At 34.4% G+C, this 24,694-nt stretch overlaps 1 pseudogene; it reads left to right on the top strand.

The window, feature by feature from the left end:
- Positions 1 to 2,911: 2,911 nt before the first annotated feature.
- The window catches only part of LOC137389063 (uncharacterized), a 37,289-nt pseudogene continuing 15,506 nt past the window's right edge, over positions 2,912 to 24,694 (top strand).

Here is a 24,694-nt window from a genome sequence, read left to right as displayed (position 1 = left end):
GGTGAATACTATATCAACACGGACTACACCGTATTAAACACTTGACTAGGTGAATACTATATCTACATGAACTACACCATATTAAACACTTGACTAGGTGAATATTGTATCAACATGGACTACACCATATTAAACACTTGACTAGGTGAACACTATATCAACATGGGCTACACCATATTAAACACTTGACTAGGTGAATATTATATCAACATGAACTACACCATATTAAACACTTGACTAGGTGAGTACTATATCAACATGGACTACACCATATTAAGCACTTGACTAGGTGAATACTATATCTACATGAACTACACCATATTAAACACTTGACTAGGTGAATATTATATCAACATGGACTACACCATATTAAACACTTGACTAGGTGAATACTATATCAACATGGGCTACACCATATTAAACACTTGACTAGGTGAATACTATATCTACATGAACTACACCATATTAAACACTTGACTAGGTGAATATTATATCAACATGGACTACACCATATTAAACACTTGACTAGGTGAATACTATATCAACATGGGCTACACCATATTAAACACTTGACTAGGTGAATATTATATCAACATGGACTACACCATATTAAACACTTGACTAGGTGAATTATATATCAACATGGGCTACACCATATTAAACACTTGACTAGGTGAATACTATATCAACACGGACTACACCATACTAAACACTTGACTAGGTGAGTACTATATCAACATGGGCTACACCATATTAAGCACTTGACTAGGTGAATACTATATCAACATGACTACACCATATTAAGCACTTGACTAGGTGAATACTATATCAACATAGACTACATCATATTAAACACTTGACTAGGTGAGTACTATATCAACATGGGCTACACCATATTAAACACTTGACTAGGTGAATACTATATCAACATGAACTACACCATATTAAACACTTGACTAGGTGAATACTATATCAACATGGACAACACCATATTAAACACTTGACTAGGTGAATACTATATCAACATGAACTACACCATATTAAACACTTGACTAGGTGAATACTATATCAACATGGACAACACCATATTAAACACTTGACTAGGTGAATACTATATCTACATGAACTACACCATATTAAACACTTGACTAGGTGAATACTATATCAACATGGACTACACCATATTAAACACTTGACTAGGTGAATACTATATCAACATGGACAACACCATATTAAACACTTGACTAGGTGAATACTATATCAACATGAACTACACCATATTAAACACTTGACTAGGTGAATACTATATCACCATGGACTACACCATATTAAACACTTGACTAGGTGAATACTATATCACCATGGACTACACCATATTAAACACTTGACTAGGTGAATACTATATCAACATAGACTACACCATATTAAACACTTGACTAGGTGAATACTGTATCAACATGGACTACTCCATATTAAACACTTGACTAGGTGAATACTATATCAACATGGGCTACACCATATTAAACACTTGACTAGGTGAATACTATATCAACATGGACTACACCATATCAAACACATGAATAACTGAATAATTTTCACTACTAGTTGATGAGTGTGAAGCAATACAATGATTCCTAGACAAAACTCCAGAACAGGACATTCTTGTGCTGAGAATATATTAATGAATGTAGCGTAGCAATTACTTCACAAACTATGGCAAAACAACTCTTGCTATGACCTGTCACTAAATACCTACCTGCTCAGACAGTTTTCGGTCTTTGCTGGGAGGAGGCTGTAGAACAGGTCCTTCTTTCAAATGGGCTGATTGTGAAGTAGGTAGAGGGCACCAATTTTCCTGAGAAGCTGAACTGTTGGATAGGCTGCCAGAAGTTCTCTCGCTGTCAAGCTGTCTATTCGATGCTACATTGGCTATAGATTTTATCCGAGCAAGCGGGACTAAGTTTGACAAAAAAGCACAAATAACAGGCCATGCAATGATGGGCAGTCAGGTAGGAATCAAATCAAGTTAAAAACAAAAACAAGATGTTACACAGAACATAGTAAACCAGACTTTTCTATGCACACTCGCAAAAAAGCAGCTTGATCTACCTGTGATAGAGCGTTCTATAGTCATTTTGAGTTGATAATATTGTAGTTGATAGCCTATTGTAAAAATGTTTTACAATTTTACGACCTAGAATAAAAACAATTTGCATTATCAGTTCCTAAGATGGGTAAAATATGTATAACCGAATTACACTTCTCAATATCACACATGAGTGTGATAAGTTAGTTCTATCTTGTCCCACATAAAAGAGCTGACAAGGATATACTGCTTCTCCCACCTCTAGTACTGCTGGAGCTTCCTCTGGTCTTGGATGAAGATTCTTCACCGTCATACAAATTCAAATCTCCCTGCGAGGATGATACCTCCATACTCCCACCAGCTGTAAAGCGATATAAAACGTATGCATATGAAAAGCATGAAAAAATGAAGTCTATACTTTTTAACTTGTGACAGGATAAAGAAACAATTAGAGAGCCAAACTTAAAAGATTATCCAGCTTATACAGAGCCTGTTCCAGCAAAGACTGCAAGCAATGTTTGTGCATTGTACTGAAGTCGTCTACACTCTAATGAAATTAATTGTAAATTTGCAGCAAGCCATCTAATAGATCCCACAAGCAAGATGCTTACCTTGAGGGCTCAGTTACTTCCAACACCCTGCAGGCAATTTTCTGTGATGTGTTCCCACCTATACCCCGCATTACGCCCAACAACTGCCGAGCATCTTTGTAGAAAGCCTCCCACCAATCAACTACCGCGATCACCTTCCATGATGCTGTCTGGTTTCGTGCACGCATCACTCACTGCCTCCTCCAGAGGTTTTATCATGAGCTCAACCTGGGCTATGGTTTGGAGCTCTGCAGTTACAGGTACTATGTACCTCTTCAGAAGCGTTAACCGGCTGGGTTTCAACATTACAACATTACATGACATTGAAGGATCAGAGTCCTTGCAGCTTGATTGGCCATTAATTGTGTATTTTGGGATGGTTGATACTGCTTCAAGGGGAAAACTAGACTGGGAGCAACTGGTGGGCTAGTGGGTGAAGAGACCTTAGGGTCTGTATAGCTTTGTCTTTTATTTAATTATGGAGGAGGAGGTTTAGGCGGTGCAGTAAGTGAATTACAGTGCAATTATTTAACAAAACACATCTGATTACTATATACAGTCAATCATTAATGCATTAGTTTTTCCATTAAAATTCTAAGTGAATGGTTTCACATTTTTTATTGTTTCACATTTTTTACTGTTTAACATTTTTGGACCCTCAGTATGAGTTTAAGTAATTTAGTACTGAATGTCTGAATGGTTGTTACCGAAGATGTCTTTGAATGTTACCAAAGATAAATCTTTTCACTAGAGATTTTAAATAATTTATGCAACAACTTATTTTAAAGAGTAATGTTTTTTTGCTTTTCTACCATGGAAAATATGTTCTGAGTATAAAAAGTAACATTTTAACAAAAGTGATGCAGCTCATTGAACACAAAATAATAAATTCAACTGTGCATAATAATTCATGCTGTGCACAGTGAATGATACAATATCCTTGATCACGCATGCTGAATTTTCAGTGAATGGGATGTCTATATCTGATGTGAATAACTTGGACAAGCAAGGATTATAATAGTGCTGCTGCCAGAATACTCAACAAAAGACCAGAAACAAGCAATGCAAACCTTTTTGCAACGACCAAGTGTGTAGGAATGTCTATCACAGTGCTAGGCCTGCTTGGTCTATCAGGCTTGGCAGGCTTGGCAAGCTTGAAATAAAGTTTATGGCGCAGGGCAGACGGTTTTGTAGGGGCTCTTGCTGCCAATTTTTGAGCTGCTTTTTGGTAGGTTTGGGAGTAGGTTTGGGAGGCGTTGGCCAAGCTGGAAGAGTCGTAGCAGCAGGATTATTTATGCTGGAATTGCTGGAAGAAAGCGGGGTTGGTTTGAGTGCAAGAGTTCAAGCTGGTGGTGAACCAGGAGACAGAATACAGTATACAGTATGCTTTAATAAAGTATATATTAAAATTTAATAATGGAGTAGTACATTATCCTTAGTAAATATAGTTACCTAGATTAACTTTAGTGTATTTTGTGGTTATGATCTGCAATAAAATAGAACATTACGGTGCACTTGCCATGTGCAGTACTCATCGCTGGGAGTTCTTACCTTTGAGATAGACGTATAACATAAATGTTGAACTTAGCTTAAATGAATCTAGCTTACTAAACAGATACTTTAAGCTACGTTTTAGTATATATTTTACCAAACTAAACTTCAACTTTGTCATCATATATTTTATCAACTATCTGTTTCGGATTTCGTGTTCACTATAACTTACGACATATAATGCTGAACTGAAAAAGAGTGAGAGAAAGAGAAGGAGAAGGAGAAAAACAGAGAGACAAAGAGAGAGATAGGGAGAGAAAGAGAGAGGAAGAGAGAGGAAGAGAGAGGAAGAGAGAAAAGAGAGAAAAAAAAAGAAAGAGAGAAAGAGAAGGAAAAAGAGAGAAAGAGAATGAGAGAAAAAGGGAGGGAAAGAGAGAGGGAGCATTGTATCTCTTTCAGGCATTGTGGTAGGGATTTCGGTGAACAGTTATATAGGTAAGCTATAGCTTTTAGGGTTATAATAAATTTAGCTAGCCTACGCAGTCTTACGTACAAGCATACGAAACAATAACAAATTATTCAACAGAGAAATTAATTTTAACAATAATGAAGTGGTTTGACCCGCAACCATCAAAATGTTCAGAAACTGCCACTATTATACCACCGTTGACAATACAGAAGGTAAACAGTAGTCCATTTTATAGTGCGGCTGGCAAACAACAAACGAAATTATCAACATGGGAAGTCAAAAGTTCTGGAACAGAACTTGACAGAGAGAACCAGATGCTCTGAACCATCAGATTCAATCATATATATTTTATATCATTATTTTACATATGCAGCTGGTGGAGATCATGTTTGTCCACTGATAGATTCAGGTCTGCGTGTAACCAGAGCTATGCAGTCAAATTGGAGACCATGTCAATTCCTCACTAAGAGGAGCATGAAGCCTGTGAATCTGGGTCAAGTGTTATTCTAAACCAAGATAAAGGTGATTATAATAACCACAAGTAGCCAAGTCTATTGGTTATATAATTATTGATAATATTCGGATTTGTCTCCCTTGTGTTTGAATAACTGACAGAATTTGTAGTTGTTGATAGAAAATAGCCAGCAGTGACATGTTTGTCACCAGAACTAGAGAGATGAGAGAATGTTGTGTTTGTGCATGTGGAAAGGTTTTTGCAGTCTTTTATTAGGAAAGTAAACTAGAGGTATTCTATGAGAGGCTATTGTAATATTACTGTAATGAGGGAGCAACTTCTGCTTAAACTGTAAAATATGAGTGGTTTAAGTTGGTCTAGTGAATCTGTTATCTTGTACCAATCTAGATCCACTGTGGGCCTATTTAGATTTGTACCTTGCTCAACTGTGGGCTGAAAGGATTGAGATATTAACTACTCACCACAAGTACCTGGTCTGATTTATCTGTTTTATGCAAATCTATCGGATTTAGTTAACTCTAGTAAGACTATAGTTGACATAGTTAACTATTCCATGTAGGTTAATTGCCAATCTCAGATGATGTTGATTTGTCAATTTGGCATAATTAGATGATTTTGAGCGTTTTACAACACTTTGACAAAAACGAAAGGGACAGATCACCACAGGTATAAGTGCAACATGATTATTTGCACAATTTATTACTAGGTGCATATGGTCTTTTTAGCAGGATCACTGGTTAATTTAAAAAGCATTTTCAGGCTTACATTTACTACTGGTTGCTTTGGACTAGAATGTCTTTAGTTTTAGTAATTTGTTAGATTTAGCAAAAGAGTACTTTTGATTAACAATAGATGCACAACATGATTATTATTTCCACTGTACACTTTTGAGCCCCTGCCACCATCTTTCCTACTTAGATATAACCCGTTTCTATTTAAGATAAGCCCAGCAGCTAGCAAGTTGCTTTGTCAGATTCTTTGATGTATTTCTCATATCACCTTATTATGCATGTGTATCCCCCAGTTCACTTTATTATGCATGTGTATTCTCCAGTTCACCTTATTATGCATGTGTACCACCCCAGTTCACTTTATTATGCATGTGTATCCCTCAGTTCACCTTATTATACATGTGTATTCCCCAGTTCACCTTATTATGCATGTGTATCTTCCAGTTCACCTTATTATGCATGTGTACCCCCCAGTTCACCTTATTATACATGCGTATTCTCCAGTTCACCTTATTATGCATGTGTATCCCCCATTTCACCTTATTATGCATGTGTATCCTTCAGTTCACCATATTATGCATATGTATCCCCAAGTTTACCTTAATACGCATGTGTATCCCTCAGTTCACCTTATTATGCATGTGTATCCCTCAGTTCACCTTATTATGAATGTGTATCCCCCAGTTCACCTTATTATGCATGTGTATCCCTCAGTTCACCTTATTATGCATGTGTATACCCCAGTTCATCTTATTATGCATGTGTATCTCTCAGTTCACCTTATTATGCATGTGTATCCCCAAGTTTACCTTATTATACATGTGTATCCCCTAGATCAGCTTATTATACATGCAAGTTATTTTATCATACTGTGAAGAATATTTCACAGTTATGAATCAAAAATGGTTTAAATTGATGAAAAACTGATGGTGAACTAAAATAGTGAAAAGCTCATTTTCTATTTTGTGGCTGTGAAACTCAAAACATCTACTGTAAAATAGTAAAAACATTTATTTAAACCTGGCAATAGAGTTAATCAGCAGGCACCCCGACCCTTTCATAATAATATTTATTTGAGTTAAATGACTATAGTTATTTAACTCTATAGTTAAAGGTTGACTTGCAACAAAATTCACATTACAGTTATTTGATATCAAAAGATTTACCATGTCTTACTCTGTTGTGTTGTAGGTGCAAAATATGTGGGAGTGTGATTACAAGCTCTTAAAAGCTCAAAAACGAACAGTTAATCGCAGCCACACGAGACCGCCGTAATTTGGATTCTCTCTCCATAATGGCTCAAATGTAACATAGTTGTGGGAGATGGTTTCTGTTTACACTTTTATGCAACCTTATTCGTCGAAATATTTTCACAGATATACTTCACGCATTCAATAAAACCATGTCTATTGTTCTTACGCGTCTGTTTTATCGTCATTGTAATGCTGTCACTTTTAGCAGTGATATCTTACAACTTACCGTAAAAATTCATATAACTTTTTTAACCTTACTTCGAAGGGGTACATATCATGGTCTGATAATCAAGACGAGCCTGCTGGTCACCTGTGATAATCAAAAACTTCTGCCAAAATTATTTAAAAATATTATGGAAAATATTTACTGATGTATTGATTTTAATTTATCATACTCATGAAACCATTAAGACCAAAATAATAATATTCAACAATTTCCAAGAATACAATTTATCAGTATAATACAAAAACCAAAAACAGCGACAAAGGAAAGGAGAATAAAATAAAACTTACCTATAAATTTCCTCAACTCAGTTCACTAGACAAAAATCAAAACATGACTCTCTTGTAAGGCTGACTATAAACTGGGCAGCAATCCATGGTCTGCTCAAACAAATGCTGTAGCTAGCGCAATGAAGAGTACCGGTGTGTGCAAACTATAGCTGTACTTTAGCTGTACTCTGTAGCTAGCCAATGTTAAGTACACCACATTAAAAGTATATGTTTGTAGTTTCACTACCTCTAGATTCAAAATAAAATTGCTGATATACATAAGATCCTTTGATGTTAAGTTGTTGTAAATATAATTATATAGGTCAATAATGATGCAATGGCAACCTACCTATTTAGGCCTATATGAACTACTACGTAGCTTCCCTAATGCGGTCTTCAATAAATTTCGTGTATATTGCCACAAGTTAACAGGTCTATTATTAGTTTTACTAAAGCTTGATTGCATATATATGTGCATATTTCCTACTTTTCACATTCCAAGAGAGAAATATATATTTCTTGGTTACATAAGTACATTGACAGAATAACAATTTTCCAAGATTTGTTAGTATCATATTTTGTGAAAATACACAAATAGGTATCATTTAGAGAGGATTATATCCTTATATAAGGCTGTCACGTGAGTTCGTGTTTTATGTTCTTTACAAACTCATTGAAGCAAGTCAAATGTTTCCCTTCATATCTACCCACAGGCCCAAAAGGTTTGAAAGACTTTTCTTGGTGAAGTGCATGCTATAAGGTACAAATAGCTGTGGCATCTTTAGGTTTTCAGAGTTTGCTGTCGACCTCACTGCATGATGGACAGGGTACAGAAGTACTTGCTGATTGCTGTTGTCTGGATAGCTGTGAACGGAGTCAGGGTAATTATATACCATAATTTAGTTTAATTATTGGAATGGAAAAAAGCGTTTGGGTTCTAGTTTTGTTGTGCTACTACTTTGCAATTATTTTGTCTTTTTGTTTTTACACTGAATCTATTAAAAGTTTTTTATGTTGTTTCAATAGAAATGCAAATTTTTCTTATTAACTTTTTCAACCATATCATGTTACATCTCAAACTGTTTTCAGGAAGTTATTTTAATTCATGAAAATTTTCGTACAATAACATCAACACCAAATCATATCTGATGCAATTAATTCTATAAGCTTGAACATGTTGACGCATGGAAGATTTTTGAGTGTAATTATACAAGTACTGATGTCATTCATATAATCATAATATAATACTTTACTATCAACTTAACTCAAGTCGATAGTAAAGTATTTAATTCAGCATTACTAAGTACATGTACCTAACAAACTAGATCTTCTGTTACTAAGCAAACTCTTCAAATATGATCATATGATCACAGGCTACCATAAAACCTTTCTTGCTACACTTAAGTTTTTTACTAGTACATGTAGATAGGACGAAGTCATAGTTTATACCATAAACTTATTTCTAGATAAAATGTTGAATAGGATGCTGGTGAGTTTACACAGTAATTCTTGTTCTTACCTCAGTCATATCCTGAAGACCTCATTGGAGTTATGTGACTGAGATAGACATGTACCATCTATAAGATAAGGTTTCACTAACAACTCACAATGTATTGCAGTCCTTCTAAGCTGTTTGTCTACTCTGTACATCTGCAATAAAATTCTGCATAAACCTACCATCTGTGTCCACAAAGTCTTTCTAAAACGATTTTGAAAAACATTTTTAGCAAATAGTTTTATTTAATTTGAAATTTTACTTGTAAGCTATTTGGGGTGAGTGTGATATTCCGTTTAAGGTTGGAAATTTGTTGTACCATATCAGCCTTACATCTGAACAATTGCTCATGTTTCTAGTGATGTTATGGGAGTTGTACCATATCAGCCTTACATCTGAACAATTGCTCATGTTTCTAGTGATGTTATGGGAGTTGTACCATATCAGCCTTACATCTGAACAATTGCTCATGTTTCTAGTGATGTTATGGGAGTTGTATCATATCAGTCTTACTTGCATCTGAACATTTGCTCATGTTTCTAGTGATATTATGGGAGTTGTATCATGTCAGTCTTACTTGCATCTGAACAATTGCTCATGTTTCTAGTCATGTTATGGGAGTTGTGTCATATCAGTCTTACTTACATCTGAACAATTGCTCATGTTTCTAGTGATGATATGGGAGTTGTATCATATCAGTCTTACTTGCATCTGAACAATTGCTCATGTTTCTAGTGATGTTATGGGAGTTGTATCATATCAGCCTTACATCTGAACAATTGCTCATGTTTCTAGTGATGTTATGGGAGTTGTATCATATCAGTCTTACTTGCATCTGAACAATTGCTCATGTTTCTAGTGATGTTATGGGAGTTGTATCATATCAGCCTTACATGCATCTGAACAATTGCTCATGTTTCTAGTGATGTGATGGGAGTTGTGTCATACCAACTTTGTCAATCCAGTTCAGTTGTCAGTGCACCTATGTCAACATGAGTTTTATTATTCTAACAATATTCAAAAGAACTCACACTACTAATAATAGATGTATAGTTTCCTGTGGCCATACACATAATCTAAATCAAAGCAACTTATTTGGACTTGCTCCACCAAATTGAAGAGATTCAAGGCCGCTGTTACGGATTAATCACTTTGCATTGTAGATATTTATATTGTGGTCACATCGACATCATCGAAAAAATTATTTAAATTGCAACAATTTTATCACTTCCTGCATAGTTTTGTACATAATCATACAAAGGCATACACTGCATATCTTATCAATCACATAGCTACTCATTATATTGCAATTCAGATTGGCTTTTTGCATGTTTCTCAAGTTGTACTTGTAAATTTTCAACGCATACTTGGCTGTGATAATAGGAAAACTGACAGAACTTGGCTAGGCTGTTACGCATGTGTATTTGTGCGTTTGTGGTTTCAGCAGGTCTATGGGTGTGATGAAAGTTTAAGTGTCCGAAACTTCTATTTCACAAGCTATGATGGAAGAATAAACCTTACAATTCCACAGGACATTGTCGGATGGGACGCTACACTTACGTTCACCCACAGTACCAAGGGTTTACGAGTGAGCTCATTCTATCCATCTATATCTGGAAGTAAAAGTGTACTCAAATTGTGATATTTGTACTTTCAGAATTCAGAGTGGCAGTTCTCGGTATTAACAAAACTATCGTAGGCATAGGTTAAACAAATTAAGATGTCAGAAATTATAGTTGCACTTCTGGTAACTAGCGCAGAGTCAGTTGATAGGGCTGTGCTAAAACTTTGCTGGGGTGTGACTTTTTAGTGCTGCACTAGCAATTTGATCATAGTCCCTCGTAAGTGCTGTTCAGGCAAGTAGTTCAATGTTACTTGTAAGTGCTGTTCAATTCAGTAGTTCAATGTCACTATTTAGTGCTGTTCAGGTAAGTAGTTCAATGTGAATTGTAAGTGCTGTTCAGGTAAGTAGTTCAATGCCACTTTTTAGTGCTGTTCATGTAAGTAGTTCAATTTCACTTGTTAGTGCTGTTCAGGTAAGTAGTTCAATATCACTTATTAGTGCTGTTCATGTAAGTAGTTCAATGTCACTTGTAAGTGCTGTTCAATTCAGTAGTTCAATGTCACTATTTAGTGCTGTTCAGGTAAGTAGTTCAATGTGAATTGTAAGTGCTGTTCAGGTAAGTAGTTCAATGTCACTTGTTAGTGCTGTTCAGGTAAGTAGTTCAATGTCACTTGTTAGTACTATTAAAGTAAGTAGTTCAATGTCACTTGTTAGTGCTGTTCAGGTAAGTAGTTCAATGTCACTTGTTAGTGCTGTTCTGGTAAGTAGTTCAATGTGACTTGTTAGTGCTGTTCAGGTAAGTAGTTTAAGGTCACTTGTTAGTGCTGTTCAGGTAAGTAGTTCAATGTGGATTGTAAGTGCTGTTCATGTAATTAGTTCAATGTCACTTGTTAGTGCTCTTCAGGTAAGTAGTTCAATGTCACTTATTAGTGCTGTTTAGGTAAGTAGTTTTTGTCACTCATTAGTGCTATTCATGTAAGTAGTTCAATGTCACTTGTTAGTGCTGTTCAGGTCAGTAGTTTAATTTCACCTATTAGTGCTGTTCAGGTAAGTAGTTCAATGTCACTTGTTAGTGCTGTTCAGGTAAGTAGTTCAATGTCACTTGTTAGTGCTGTTCAGGTAAGTAGTTCAATGTCACTTGTTAGTGCTGTTCAGGTAAGTAGTTCAATGCCACTTGTTAGTGCTGTTCATGTAAGTAGTTCAATGTCACTTGTTAGTGCTGTTCATGTAAGTAGCTCAATGTCACTTGTAAGTGATGTTCAGGTAATTAGTTCAATGTCACTTGTTAGTGCTGTTCAGGCAAGTAGTTCAATGTCACTTGTTAGTGCTGTTCATGTAAGTAGTTCAATGTCACTTATAAGTGCTGTTCAGGTAAGTAGTTCAATGTGACTTGTTAGTGCTGTTCAGGTAAGTAGTTCAATGTCACTTGTAAGTGCTGTTTAGGTAAGTAGTTCAATCTCACTTGTTAGTGCTGTTCAGGTAATTAATTCAATGTCACTTGTTTGTGCTGTTCAGGTAAATAGTTCAATGTTACTTGTTAGTGCTGTTCATGTAAGTACATGTAGTTCAATGTTAATTATTAGTGCTGTTCAGGTAAGCAGTTCAATGTCACTTGTTTTGACTGTGCAAATAAGTGTCTTGTAGGTAAATTAACTAATGTCAAACTTTAACAATGAATACATAATCTACACTAAGAAGTAATGTATATTTCAATGTCACTTGTTTATATCATGCAGTGATTACCTAATGGATTGTGTAGCTGTTCTTGGCTAAGTTGTAAGATCTACTCAGCACAAAGTCGTTATGTAGAACTTAGTCTTTAGTAACAGATCTGCGCCACCAGTTGAGTGTAACGTGTGAGTACTCTGCAGGTCATTGATGCTGTTGTAACAAAGGTCAGCGATAAGGTGTACAGTTTGACCAATAAGAACGGAGAAGGAGTAATGGCAGCAGGAGATATATTTTGTCTGGAATTTACTGTCAAGTAAGCAGAGACTACCATGTTTCTTTCTATGCACATTGAATTTATCAAAAGATGTCAGTCTAGACGATGTAGGAGTAGACAACTCCAGATAAGCTCATTTCTGTTATTCGAACCATTCACCAACATCTAGATCAATTTACATCTGTTTACTATTGTTATCACGGATCCATCATAATTGTATTGTTACCATGGTAACTTATCAACAGTGCCAACAAATCTCCTTGGCTTTGTTAGAGCTGAATGCTATTTGCTAGTACAATATTAAATATTATTAAATTTATGTTAACTAATTTTGGTTAATAAATTTAGGAATGTTTATCACATTTTATAGTTTATACAATAATAAAGTTTATTTTTAAGCCACTTTCTATTCTGCATAATTCATTCATACATGAGCATAATATGCTCAGATCTAGATCAGTAAAGAGAATATATTATATTGTCTATACTGATGATAATTTCAATTCATGAAAATTCAAGCAGTTTGTGAGTTTCGTTTTACAAACTAATACAGGTTTGAGGCAACTTTGTGAGTTGATATCACATCATCTAACCAAACGTTACGCAAGCATTACACTTTCTAATTTTAGTATTACAAAAGCTAAAAACAGCTATATTAAACCATCATTAACTGTGTTAAAGCTGTCATCAACACATTTTGAATGATGATTTGCTCAGTTATGTTTCCATTACATGTACAGTTAGTTAGTAAAGTCTCGGAGCCAAAGTTTTTCAGTTCATTCAAATCCAAACAATTCCATTTACCTAATAAAGCATCGTTTGCTCAAAAATATGCGTATGTCACGATTAATGATCCATGGCATGAATATTCCTTCACACCTTTCCAAAAAAGGCAAACTGTAAATATCTGAAATGTAGCTGTAAGTCGACAGAACTTGTATATACTTGCATATTAGCGTATATGTTTTATTTAGTTTGCATATATAGTTTATAGAAACGATATACTAGCATATTGGTTAATGTTACGCTTTCTGATTTGTCAGATAGATTTCATTATGGAAAAATTACTTACCTTATCACTTTGCTTTTTAGCAATTTTTGTAAAGCTGGCTATCAATTGTTTGAACCGGTAATCAAGCATAATATCTGCCACATAGCATGTTTATACTCAGATAAGCTCAGTTAAATGTTGTACATATTATGAGCAACATCTGAGTCAGAGTTGGCAAAAATCATCGTGTATGTGCTCCAAGATCTTTATTTTTGAATACGTTCTATTAATTTATACTCTTAATTCTGATTCATTGACCAGCTTTGCTGGTCTGAAGTAAACAGGAAATAGAAATGTTTCCATGAAGGTAAGTAAGAGGGCATGTTTTTATGTGTTTTACTAATATGTAGTTGTTTTTGCCCATCTGTTGTTATTAGATAATCAGGCAGTTATACCTATTGTAGGTTTAGCATTGGCAACCTAAATAGCTTGTCCCCGTGCTTCGAGATAACCTATGGATATGCGACTACCACCACTCCCACAACTACCACTCCTGCAACTACCACCACTCCTGCAACTACCACCACTTCCACAACTACCACCCCTCTTGCAACTACCACCACTCCTGCAACTACCACCACTCCCACAGCTACCGCCACTCCTACAGCTACCACCACTCCTACAACTACCACCACGTCTACAACTACTGCAACTACCCCAGTGACAACAACAGTGACTTACGGTTGGTATATAATGTAAAAAAGCTTCCAATAAATTCTTTATTTACTGTTGTTTTTGAGCTCAGTATTTATAAAAACTATTTTTCCCTTTTGTGCAAAACAGTCATTTTTTGTAGACTCTAACTATGCTTTGGCTATCAATTACTCCTTCTTTTTCTACGAGGCTCAACGATCAGGAGTTCTTCCTGCCGATAACAGAATCTCCTGAAGAGGCGATTCATCAGAAAATGATGGCAGTGATGTTGGCCGTGACCTGAGTGGAGGCTGGCACAATGGTGAGCCAGTTTTTGCTCAAGCAGCCTCATGTGTCAGTCACTCAAGTTTTATATTACGCATCATCAAATGCTTATAGTTTGTTAAAGGGGTACCTGCTTTTGGATGCTGAATTTCTTCTGCTGTATGTCATACGTTGCAAGGGGTCATATATGCATGCAACACATTAACATTCAGGTCACTTGAACCAAGTGTCACTTAATCTGTCACTCACATGTGACCTGGTTCAAATTAGTTTTCATGTCATTTGATATGCATATAAGGCATTGTCATATGTCACCTGATACAAGTCATATGTCACATGTGTCCTGATGTAAGCCAGTCGCTATGTTCCGCCTAGCACAAGTGGCATGCTATATGTCCACTGAAACAAATCGCTTGTCACATGTCTCATAATGCCAGACATTCACTGTTAACAAGCGTCTGTGTCGCTAAATACCAGCGGTTACGTACATGTTTGGTATGAGATTGAAAAATTGTCAACAATTTATTTTCGTTGTCTTGAAATAATTTCTGTATTTCCAATGCAACTTACTACATAGCTTCCATAACACGTTTCTTTGAAAGCGAAATTCTTTTATTCCGAAATATTTATATTTATGCAAAAGTTTTGCAAGGGTGTCGCTTGCAGCGGGCCTCCTATTTCACATTAAGCAAACCACAGGTAACACATGGAGCCCTCGCAGTCTGCTCTTACAACTCTTCCATCCTGCAAAAACTTTTTAACGCCATGGGACACGGCTTTTATTATAGTAAAGTTTGTTCTGCAATCTCATATGCTAGTCAGATTGATAAAGTTGGTAAACTGTCTGTATCATAAATTGGGTGTTACAAGTTTGAGTCCAGTTTTTCAGAGGGACAGTTACAGGCAAAATTACAAGGTGATCAGAGTTTTATGATAAGTATAAACATATGTATATACATGTATATACATAGGTATATCCATGTATATACCATTTTTTAGTTTTAACAATCACCTAGAATAGCAAAGACAAGCAGAAGTATTTGCATAATGTCAGAGAAGTTACAACATCGTAAATCACTGAATAATATTAGATAAAGATATTTGAACTAAAAGAAGAACCTGGAGACTGCAGATGCGTTTCATATAATTTAACAAATAAAAATAGTGTTCTAGGGGAATCACGGTAATAATCACGGAATAATGGCCTCAGAACAAAAAAACCATATCTCGTAACTTGTTTAGAGCATATTTTTTGTTGTCCTGGGGCCATTATACTATGAATAACTACACAATTAAGATCTATATGTTGATTGTTAATGATCGTTTTGAAATTGTGATTTTAGCTGGTGATCACGTAAAGTTTGGGTTACCAATGTCTTCAGCTACGACCATGCTTCTACATGGTTTGATATTTTTTGGCGATGCCTACCAGATGATTGGACAATATGATGAGGGACTCCGACAAATTAGATGGCCACTCGATTACTTCATGAAGTGCCATCCATTGCCGGATAGATTTTACGCACAGGTAGAGTAACAAACAGCATATATCTATGTCTATGGCCGGCGCCAACTAGTGAACTGTGTACTTGTCTTTAGACTATCTGTGTGTGACTCAATTCTCTTTTAACTATAGAAAGTTTTCTCAGGCGTACTTTAAAAATAAACATGAGTATTGGTGATACACGTCACTTGAGAGAAATATTAATTACTTCAAAAGTTATACGAAGTTTGTAAATGTTATAAAAGAATGAAAAAAATATATATATACATATTTCTCAAAGTATGAAAATGTATGTAAACGTATGTAAATGTAAAAGTGAGGAATAGCTGATACTTGTAATTTTACACGATAGGTCTTATAGTAAATCTTAGAGATAATCTAACAGATAATCTTACAGTAATCTTACAAGTGTTTGTTTTAAAATGTGAAATTAAATATGAATCACTAATTGGTAAGGTTTAAAAAAAGAGATGTAAAATCTAATACACAAAGCAAGCACTGATAGGAACATGCAAACAAAGGTGCTTTAATTTAAACTAAAGAAAATGACATAAAGAGAATTTTTAAACGAACATGGGAAAAAGTCTTTTGAGCAGCTGGAAGAAATTAGTAGCGAATTAAATGTAGACCTAAAATAAATAGCAAGTATGTAAACTACAAAATGTCGATGCAGCGTATACATTTTAATAACATATATAATCAGTACAAAAATTGCGAAATTTTAAGTTCGAGATAAATTATTAGCTTTAACGACAAAAAGACGAAGAAGCATCGTGTTACATATACTTAGGTATCAAAATATTTCGATGTAGTTGTTCGCACAAAAAGAATTGGCCTCGACTCCAGATATGGTAATTGAACCTTACAAAAAGTATTTCTTAACAGGGGCATCGTAATGCGTGGCCGCATCAGTAAAATAATCTGCGTATGCTATAGTTATATCTATAGCCGTAATGCATCACACATGGCATACATACTTTGAGAAAAGAAAATATATATATACAGTCAAACATGGATAACTCGAACTTCACGGGTCCGTGAAAGCGTTTGAATTATCAGAGCGTTCAAGTTATCAGAGCACTGTCACAAGTCTATGTATTTACTTATTTATTAGTAGATACATGTATATATACAAGCTATAATATAAATCAAAAGCACAAATAGCTTGTTTCAAATTAAATGCTTCTAATGTAAAGCTTAAAACGTTTTTATCAAAAAGTATAGAGATTTTTCTATCACTTGAGATTGGTTTGTTGTTTGAGGTGATGTTATTGCCAGGACGTTTTTTAGATTGACATTGACAAAACTTGATCATTGCTGAAATGCTCAAAGAAAAGACATCTTTTTCTTTTGAACGTTTTACCCACGATCAATTTTGCCGATCTTTCTTGAAGTTTTTGCAAAGATTACCTTACTTTACCTGGGATTCGTTAAGAGCAACACTCCGAGGCAGTTCAATTAAAAGTTTTACGAGGTTTTACGGTACATTGTATATCACTCACGCTTTTTGAATGGATACTTATTGAATGTACACACGTATTTTGTGTTTAGGTCAAACGATGAATAGTTTTTTAGCTAAGACAACGTATACGTTTGATTACATTTTTTAAGACGTTTTAAACATTCAACATTCCGACGTTAATTCAACACGGAATCAACGTCGGAAAACTATTCATCACGGGCTAGCCGGGTCACGCACTCAAGGATTTTTGCCACGCAAATACAAAACAAAAACAACATGCTGTTTTTGTTTTGTATGTGCGCGGCAAAAATCCTTGCGCCCATGACCCGGCTAGCCCGTGCTATTCATCGTATAGAAGTATAAATCAAATTTCACCAAACCTTTAGAACAGTCGTTGACAAAAATATTTTGCCGATGGAGGTAATAACGACGCTTATGAATTACGAAAAGTTGAGGTTTACCTCTATGGCTTGGAATAAAGTGATTTTCTAAAGCGATAGCAACCGTTTCGGTAGCCGTTGGGCAAAAAACAGTTTGTTATAACAGTGTTGAATTCGAGTTATATAGAGCCATTTATCATTGCGTGGGAACGGACCAAGCAAATCCAGTCGAGTTAACCATGTGTTCGCTATATCCGAGGACGAGTTATCCATGTTTCACTGTATATATATATATATATATATATATAGAACTATATTTTCCAACTAGGAGGCTTCTATCAATATATAATCCATGTTAGGAGGCTCTGAAAAATTAGGAGGCGTCCAGGGAGCCTCCTAATTCTAGCTGTGTTTATAGTGCTTAACAACCCTATAGAACTATTTTAAACATGATTCCCATAATTGCCTTATATATCTATATTCATATATATGGAAAAGAGGAGACAACTCCAACAAAAATGTGTAATTTTCTATCAATAAATTACAAACTCTAGGAGGCTCTTATATATGGAACTAGGAGGCATATATCAATTTTAAAATATTCTTACTTTTAAGTGTTTTGTTATCGTTTCAGTTAATAGCACAATCTATTTAAAAACATATTGCAATAAGCTTTTGACTAATCATCAGCCAATACAAGGAATTAGCAGCTATGTCGGATACAGTCAGTTTTGCTAATATTCATGATAGCTTTATTAGATTTGGGAAATAAAGTTGTATATTAACAAACTACAATACATTACAATTTATTTGCTGACCCTCTTTATGGTTTTCAAGACTGCCATTTAAGCACTCCCTTTTTTTGCACGGTTTCTCATTGATCTGCTCTTTTTTGTGAAAATTCACAATAATTGCACATTATGGTTTCCACTGATGTTTAAGCATGGCTGTAGTAAAAGTTTAAATAAGTGTATAATCAGTACAATTCATATTTTTGCTGCCGTTGCATCCAGCCACAAAATAAATCTTTTTTTGAAACTTTTCATCCGAATGCAATACCTGAGAGATGGTTTTTTAGTCGAAGAATTGATTTTTTAAATTTATTGAAATAAAGTGGCAAAAGTATAACCACAGTATATAACAGCTAGCGAGATGTGGCTGTTATAATGTTGCTGTGGCTGTTAGGACTATTAGTTCTTCACCCATGTAGTCTACTAGAGCTTGGTAGCAGCGGAATAACTACATGTAAGGGAGCACATCACATTTGGTAAGTTGTTCATGTTATTTTAGTCAATTTACAGTTTATTTACTTGAAACATACAGTTGTAGAAAAGCAGTATAAATTTTATTTAATAAAGAAATAGGACTAGCGTGAAAAAAGTATGTTTCAATTATTATAATTTTTAAGGAATGTAGCATAGAACACGTTTGATATATATTTTTTTACACCTGTTTATGTCATCCAACTGCTGATATTGTTCTGCATAGAAAAGTCAAGAAAGTTCAGCATTATAATACCATAAAGGAGAATATCAAAACTTTTTGTAAAATCCTAATTTTGGACTTTATTATTGTTACACGAATGTTCGGTTTTGTAACATCAACACAGACACGCCAGCTGACAATTAATAGTTATTTTAGTGAATCAGTTAATTCTCTAACATTAATCTATTTTCAGTTATTAATATAATAATTTTTGATGTTTTTTATAATGATAAGTAAAGTTATTAATGTGGTTCTACCAACAGTCAAAACTGTTGTTAGAATATCATGATCATTATGTAATTGTATTATTTTTATCATGAATAGTGAGAGTTTGCGTATTTCAGTTATGATTTTGTAAGTAATAGTAGTACATGCATAGGCATAAGCAAGTAAGTGGTGTATATGCGGCCTTTGAATTTTAAAACTTTTAGTATTTAGTTTGAATCTTGTGTAGTAATTGTGTAGTAATTAAGAGCTTAGCTGTTTTATAGAGCTTCAGTAGTAGGAGGCAGACATTCAAGTTTGCCAAAAAACCTAACCAGTGAACTAAAATGTGTATTTTGCATTCATTTTGGTTTGTATATCTGTTTATGCTATTTGAATTATCTATTCATTTTTTTAGAAACTTGGTAAGCATTAATGCCAGTATATTCATCAGATGGCAGAGAGTATTAGACAAAGTTGGATGTTCTTTTCTAGAAAAGGTATGTTGCTAATTACACGTTGGTTTGCATAAAAAATATGTCAAAATAATCAAGGTTTCATCTACCGAATTTTATAATATTTTTTAACATGTACATAATTATAGTTTACAAACTATAAAACATTATATCAGTAAGGTTGTATTTTGAAATGTAGTAATGTTTGAAGTTTTGGCAAAGTTACTATGATAAGCAAAACTTTAAATTCACCAAAACAAAATATACTGTACAAAGTTTTACTGTAACTAGCAAATGTATACCTGACGTAAGAATGTAACAGCATGCCCAAAATTAGTTTTTCTTTGTATAGTTGCAAATAATCAATGACGCTTCATAATCAAATTAATCAATTAGTTATAGATACCTGCTGGATGAGAAGCATTGATGGCCCACACCAAAGACTGATTTGCAGACATAAAATTAAAGGTATGCGATATTGCAATAAGTTGCTGTAAAATAGCACATTATACATGCGAGCCAAAAATTAGTGTGATAATTTGATATAGCCATAGCTTCAGTAAGAAAAGTTGTCAATTTTTACAGGCATTGAATTATTTCAAACGCTTACATAAACCATTATGCCACTTTTGTGTTCTATTCATCTATTATTGGCAGATTACATAATATAAATAGCGCAAACCAATCAAAGGAATGTAGCATAGCAAAGAGATTTAGTATTGCTCTTCTTAGTTTTTATGAGTCATGGTTGCAATTGCTGAGCACTTGCATAATTATATAAAATGAATAGTTTTCCATGGTTACTCATTACCACTTTTAGTTACTCAGTCAACACTGAGAGTAATTATCAGATTTGAGATATCATGTTTAGAGGCAGGAGATTGACAAATATTTTGTTGGTTTTTACTCTTACCCTACCGTATGCGAATTTATGCTAAATCTATCAGCAACTGCCGTATGCACATTTTTGCGAATTTTTCAACAATTGCGTGGTCACCTAATTTTATTATCCGTTAAAAACATAACGGATGATTTTAAAACTTTGATGGTATTGTCAGTGTGGTTCGAATATTTCTCTAATAGATTAGTCTAAGATAACCAAGCAGTTTCAAATTTTTTATTGAGAATTTCCAAAATAAAAATGGACATTTTTGTGTAAGTTTTGTTAAGTATCGCGCAAGTCAGAACACATATAATTACTTACATGTATGTTGATAACACTATAGCCAATTCAAATTCAGATTTTTGTGATTACACAGATAATTAAAGTAGCAGCAGTGACTCTGATGATAGTGAAAATAATAGTTTTTTAAGTGTAAGGGACATTGTAGAGCATCGTTTTAGCTTCGTAGCGATCGTAGCTTCACATAGCTTTAGCAATGCACAAAGTGAAGGTACATTAATTTTTGCATAGCACTATATGTTAACATTTTAGCAAAATAAAATATATTACAAATAGTTTCTAGATAAACTTTGAAGTTGAAACAAAATTGTATACATGCTTCATGTACATATCATGAAGCTAAATTGGCAATTTTCGGTGAAATGGCTGGCGGTAGGCCGGTAGCTTAGTTTGTACATGGGTGGCAGTAAAAGGGTAAAGCTATAACAGAATTAGAGATACAAGTGTATGTATTTCCTTTTGAATGATTTAGTGAACTTTGATGATTCAAGACAATGAGTTTGGCGAATGATATATATGTATAAGATGCTGCTGAAGTTGCGCAATTCAACTCATGTCTTTTAATTATTACCTCAAAATGTTGAAAACACGCGATAGGAAGGGCCAGAAAACTACTAAAACTCATAGTTACTCAAACCTGAAATACAGTAGGTTTTATACAAATTGCTATACAATAACAAAACTGCAAAACTATTGGTTAAAATATAAATAGCAATATATATTATTATTTTTGGCCTTCGGTATCGGGCAGCATGTATGCAGTTTGTTTGCTGATGTTAACAAAAGTTTTACTAATAAGCTACATAATTTGCTCAATTATTTGTGTCAACTTTAAAATGGAAAACAAATGTAGTGTTAGCACTTTTAGAATATACTACAAACAACTCAGAGGAACTTTTTGTGGCATCTGACTTGAATTTAAAAGTTCTCTGAAAATGCAACTTGTATTTGCCCATTTTAATACTTTAAAATGTCAAAGGGAGCTCATAATGAAAGCAACTTTAACATAATTTCAAGATGCTCAAAGCGGTACGGATGTTATGTTGACAAACATTAAACAGTCACTCTGTACTATGGCTAGTAAGTATTTACATGTATTTAGATTTTGCATTGATGCTTTCAATTAGGTAGTGTAGGAAATCTATTTACATTAGCTAAATTACCAGCATGTGCAATACCCAGCTTTGTTTCCTATCCATCCCAAACATTTTGCCAATGCTTATAATAATTCATTGCTCTTTTCAAATCTGATTTCTGAACCAAAGGTAGTTTTAGCAGTATAAGAACATATACTTCTCTTCCTATGGGTCTACTCACTTTTCTGTAGCAGCAAAGGCCATTGTTTTTAAAAGGTCTGTAAGAATTGTATTACTTATTTTGACTTCCATTGGTGCTCGTAGCAAATATAATTTCAGTACAATCTGCATCAATAAAGTTATTATTACTTGTTTGTAAAGTATTTGGAGCAAAACAATATTTTATGTGCACAGCAAACATTTTTGCTGCAAGCTTACCAAAACAAAATAAAACGTTTATTTTTATGTTACATTTTAATTAAACATCATGTTCTATTCAGTTATTTCTGTCAGTACTATGCAGTTATTGCTGTCAATGTTCTTTGTGCATTCTTGGCACACTTTTATGTTAAACTTCCAATGCATTAAACACTTTAGAAATAAAGTGTCCAAACAAGGATGTATAACATGACATTTTTCACTGGCTTGTTTTGACCTATAGCTAGCACTCTTTAGCCAAAGGTGTCTAGCTTTACTAAAAAATTTGGTAGTGAAATTGTACATAAATTCATTGCCTGCATACACGTCAATCATGATGCCTATGCTCTTATTATGTGTGTTCTACTATTGCCTGCTTAGCTAATTCACTTTCTACTTCTCAATAGCCTCAGCCTCCGAATGAAAGCTATTGTTGTTATTCCTATTCTTTGAAACTTTATAATGAAGGAGGTTGTGGTTGGGCAGCTTATTTGCTTTTCACTCTATTAGAAGTATTGCAGCACAAGTATAACTGCAGTAATAAAATCTTCACAGAATTGCATAATGTGGTCTTATTCTCCAAGGTCTTCTCACTAGCAGAAATGACCTATGTACTTATGCTATTGTGGTTTGTGCTTAAAGTGACTCATTCTCCTAATGTGGCATGGCTTGCTATCTTCTTGCATGCTAGTCAATTGATTAAATAGATTGTAAGAAACAAGCCAACCTCTCACTCCTACACAACCTAAAGACTTATCACATAAGTTCAACCTTCTAGCGAGATTGTAGCTGCTAAGCATTTTGCTTTTTTCACGCGTCTAGCCATTTAGGGTTTTTCAGCAGCAGAAGAACAGACTAATCATGTCACAATTGGTATATTTGTTTGTCACAATTGTTTTATATTACTTTTGCCAATTTTGTCATTGAATTAATTGTACCATATTATGGTGAAAAGGCATCATGAAAAAGTATTTTACTTCGCCTCAATACCAATGCAAAAGGTTAGACCGGTAGTGGCCATTTATGACCTGTAGGGTGAGCCACTTTAAATACTATATCAAAGCAACTTACTCATGTCATCAAATTGCGACGGCAAACAACAATGCATAGGTTTTCGCAGCTAATTCGGATTTGGATTTTACTGCCTTAATTGCAAGATCGTAATATTGTCAAGTTAAAAAGGTCAAGAAACCCCAACTTTATAATGCTAAAAGAATGAAATTATTACTAATTTTCATAAAATGATAACTTTGTAATTATACACGAGGGTAGCTTTGTGAGATTAACCGACACACATTAAAATAGTTATGGTAACATATAGCACAGTAGCCAGCAATTGATGAATATCTGTGACTCTGTCGATGCTCCTAACTTTTGTAACTTTTTAAAAAGCATTAAAATAATTATGGATGCTTTTTATTCTGATTAGTAGTGTTAGCTGATTGATAGCACCAAACAGGCAGAATCATTAGTAGCCTATACTTTACTGCCCTGAGCAAGCAAAACGCTGTATCGTGATATTTGTAAATTGTTCAGCACAAGCACAAACGCGTTTTGGTCGAGCCTGGCATCAGTATTAGCAGTATTTTAGTTGTTTTTTTTATTTATTATGGTGAGATATCCAACAATCTTTACCGAATTTTTTTTTCGTGAAACTTTAAAATCAAAGGAGTTATTTCACTTAGGGCATTTTGTTTGCTTAAATTGACAATTTACTAAGCTGGCACTAGGCAATCAAAATGCCCTATCACTGCAGATAGGGCCTTTTGATTGCATAATTGGACTGGTTTCTCATTGTTAGTTTGCCACAAGACCATTTGCCATGACTGGATTATCAAAGGATTACAAGTTTAAATTCTGATATTAACCCGCAATTAGTCAACAAAATGATATATGTTGCAATTCTTATTACTCATCCAGTCAACGCATGGATTAAAGCCCTGTAATAGCCATGTTTAGCTCAAAAGT

The sequence above is a fragment of the Watersipora subatra genome, chromosome 1 (assembly GCF_963576615.1).
Source record: "Watersipora subatra chromosome 1, tzWatSuba1.1, whole genome shotgun sequence".
NCBI classification, from domain to species: domain Eukaryota; kingdom Metazoa; phylum Bryozoa; class Gymnolaemata; order Cheilostomatida; family Watersiporidae; genus Watersipora; species Watersipora subatra.
The sequence above is the reverse complement of the archived record's forward strand: the minus strand, read 5'-3'. Positions and strand labels throughout refer to the sequence as shown.